Genomic DNA, 3,605 nt, shown 5'->3' on the forward strand with positions numbered 1-3,605 from the left:
TCAATCCCTCCCTCCCTCCCTCCTACTTCCCAGGGTTTATTCAAGATCCAGGCTGATTTTCAGCCTGCTACTCAGCTGGGAGCCCCTGCAAATGAAACCCCTCACTGCTCTCCCAGCAAAAGCACAGAGGCATGTGAAATCATGAGGGGCAGGTGGGGGTGGCTATGGCGCACTGAGCACTGGAACTGGAAAGAGGGCAGACATCAATCACAGCTGCTGTCATAAAACATGCATGAAAAGCAGGGTGGGGTCTGGGGGAGGGTTGCCAAAGCCTATTTTTCAGCTCACAGCTGGGGACTTGAGGAGAAGACAGGCTGACTGGAGGCGAGGCGAGGCGTGAAGGAGAGAGAAGGGAGTTGGAGGGTGCGGCGCTGCATAGACAAGATGAAAGGCAGGTACCCAGAAGCTGAGAGCCAGAGGGAAGCAGAGGCAGGTTTGTTCTCCAACAAGGGGCAGCCAAGGGAATCAGGAGCCTGGAATGTAAACACCTTTTCTTCCTACATGAAAAGCCATCAGTCTTTCTTTTTCCAACTCCCTACCTTTCTGGGGGCTCCCTGCTCTCTCCTGTTGGGCCAGTGACCTGACACTCCCGCAGCTGCCTGAGCCTTCCAGATAGCCCTGCACCTGCACACTGCTGCTGCTGGTAATGCAGGACCTTCCCTCCCCAGAGGAACACAGCCTGTCTCCATCCACCCAGGCTATCCCATAGCCAGCCACGCGCCCCATGGTGCATAGTTTTTAATTTTTATTTATTTATTTTTTGAGACAGTCTTACTCTGTCGCCCAGGCTGGAGTACAATGGTGCAATCTGGGCTCACTGCAACCTCTGCCTCCCCAGTTCAAGCGATTCTCCTGCCTCAGCCTCGTAGCTGGGGTTCTAGGTGCTCGACAACATGCCCAGCTAATTTTTGTATTTTTGCAGAGACTGGGTTTCACCATCTTGGCCAGGCTGGTCTCAAACCCCTGACCTCAGGTGATCCACCCACCTCAGCCTCCCAAAGTGCTGGGATTACAGGCGTGAACCACCGTGCCTGGCTTCCATGTTGCACACTTTTGTAGCCCTCCAAATCAAACCTGTGTCCTCAGATGTAAGCTCTGCCAAAGCACTATGCATACCTCCCAGCCAGGAGGGCCAGCTTTCTGTTAGAGAACTGTTTATTTTTAACATAAACACAAAACCAATGGGCCTTTTCTAGAATTCTCTAGACTCAGCAGGGCCCAGAGTCTTAAAGTTAAGCCTGCTCCTTTGTGTGTTCTCTGATCTCACCAATGTGGGATTTTTTAATAGACAACTTTCTTACCTAACTGTCTTTTGGGGAAATGATAACTCAGGATGTGCCTCAGAATTAAATTATAAGAGGCAGAATGTGATATTAATCACTGCGAATACTCCGGTTAAAAAGCACTAAATGCGAATAAATTAGAGTACTCAGTCACATAGACTGGAACCAAAGTTGAGGGAAACTGAGGGCAAACAGAATGGAGAAAAGGCTTAAAATGAGGTTTGGGATTTATAGGAACACATGGGATGAAAGTGAGATGCAACCAGACACTGTTACCAGCCAACCCTGCGTATGCGGGCGGGGGAGGAGATTCCAAAAAGCCAAAAAGACACTTGCCTGCCTTTTAGCCTGACTGACAACATGCTAACCAAGCCCAGGAGGACCACCCAAATTCACTTTTAAACTATTCTGGACCAGAGGAAATGCACAGCTTCCTTGGATCTAACAATTTCTCTAGGGATCCAGACTTACCAGGGGAAATTCTCAGCCTCGCCCAGGTCTGGCTGCACTGCCCTCTCACCCTCCCTGCTGATTTCTGGGCCTTCAAAAACTCTGCACATTTATCCTCCTTTGGTTTGCAGTAGCAGCCATCAGCCTGTTAGGAACCACAGGGTGACAACTCTCAGAGATGATGATCTTAGGATGGCCTTATGGCTGGACCAGGCCATGAATCAGTGTTACCAGGTAATGACATCCACTCTGATACAAAACTGGGATGAAGCTGGCTCCTATTGGAAAACCCCATAGAGAAGGACTCCAACCAGCTGCACGAATCTCTTTTAGGGGAAGGAGCAAAACCCAGGTGGAAGCCAATGCCCAGAGAACCCTCCAGGGGATACCTGGAGCTGATAAAAGTGTGGTCACTCCAGCACTCAGAGGCATTTACTGAACATCTTCAGAGACGTCCTTGGACCTAAAGAAAACTCAGGCTGGAGGTGCGATGAGAGGGTCATCTCTACTATCGTAGGCAGAATAATGGCCCCCCTGAAGATCTCCACATCCTAATCCCCAGAATCTGAGAGTTTGTTATCTTATATGGCAAAAGGGGCTTTACAGATGTGATTCAGTTAAGGATCTTCAAATGGGACGGTAATCCTGATTATTTAACTTAAGCATCCTTATAAGAGGGAGGTCGGAGTATCACAATCAGAGAGGGAAATATGAGGAAGGAAGCAGAGATCAGAGTAATGTGGGGCCATGAACCAACGAGTGCAAGCAGCCTCTGGAAGGTGGAAATGGGCAGGAAACAGATTCTCCCCTACAGCCTCCAGAAGGAATGCAGCCCACCTAATTTGTTTTGGACTTCTGGCTTCCAGAACGGTAAGACAATACACTTGTATTGTTTTAAGCCACTAAATTTCTGGTAATTTGTCACAGCAATAATAGGAAACGAATACACTTTCCAAGCAGTTTGACTTCCCCATAACTCAAGTCATTGCTGGATAAACATGAAACATGGTGCTCCTTTTGGCTTTCTTCACAGATAATCTGCTGCTGGTTCTTCCCCCTCCTGACTTATAAATGCTGCCATTAGCCCTGTCGTTTCCAGCTGTGTTCTTGTTCTCTTCAACTATCTGAGGGACCCACCAATGCCGTCTAATTGTCCCCAGTAAGTAAGAAAGCTGAAAGGAGAAAATGATCTCATTGTTCCCTGTTAAGTAAGAAAGCTGAGAGGAGAAAGTGATAAAGTGAAGTGCAGACGCTTTGGGAAACGTGCACGATGCATCTTCCTCACCATTTTTTTTTTTTTTTTTTTTTTTTTGAGACGGAGTCTCACTCTGTCTCCTGGGTTCACACCATTCTCCTGCCTCAGCCTCCCAAGTAGCTGGGACTACAGGTGCCCACCACCACGCCTGGCTAATTTTTTTGTATTTTTTAGTAGAGACGGGGTTTCACTGTGTTAGCCAGGATGGTCTGGATCTCCTGACCTTGTGATCTGCAGCCTCGGCCTCCTGAAGTGCTGGAATTACAGCAATGAGCCACCGCACCCGGCCTCCCCACCGTCTCATTTTTTTGAGACCATGCTTGCTCTGTCACCTAGGCAGAGTGCAGTGGTACCATCTCGGCTCACTGCAACCACCATCTCTTTCAAGCTCAAGCAATTCTCCTGCCTCACCCTCCCGTGTAGCTGGGGGTTACAGGCACGCACCACCATGCCCAACTAACTTTTGTATTTTTAGTAGAGACGGGATTTCACCATATTGGCCAGGCTGGTCTCAGACTCCTGACCTCAGGCAATCCATCCGCCTCAGCCTCCCAAAGTGCTGGGATTACAAGTGTGAGCCATCATGCCTGGCCCTGTTGAATTTCAATAGACTCCCT

At 48.8% G+C, this 3,605-nt stretch overlaps 1 protein-coding gene across 1 annotated transcript in view; it reads right to left on the reverse strand.

The window, feature by feature from the left end:
- NMNAT2 (nicotinamide nucleotide adenylyltransferase 2) overlaps positions 1–3,605 on the reverse strand; it is a 172,015-nt gene that overhangs the window by 78,249 nt on the left and 90,161 nt on the right. The window lies entirely within an intron of this gene.

Source organism: Colobus angolensis, unplaced genomic scaffold (assembly GCF_000951035.1).
Source record: "Colobus angolensis palliatus isolate OR3802 unplaced genomic scaffold, Cang.pa_1.0 Scaffold702, whole genome shotgun sequence".
Taxonomy (NCBI): Eukaryota; Metazoa; Chordata; class Mammalia; order Primates; family Cercopithecidae; genus Colobus; species Colobus angolensis.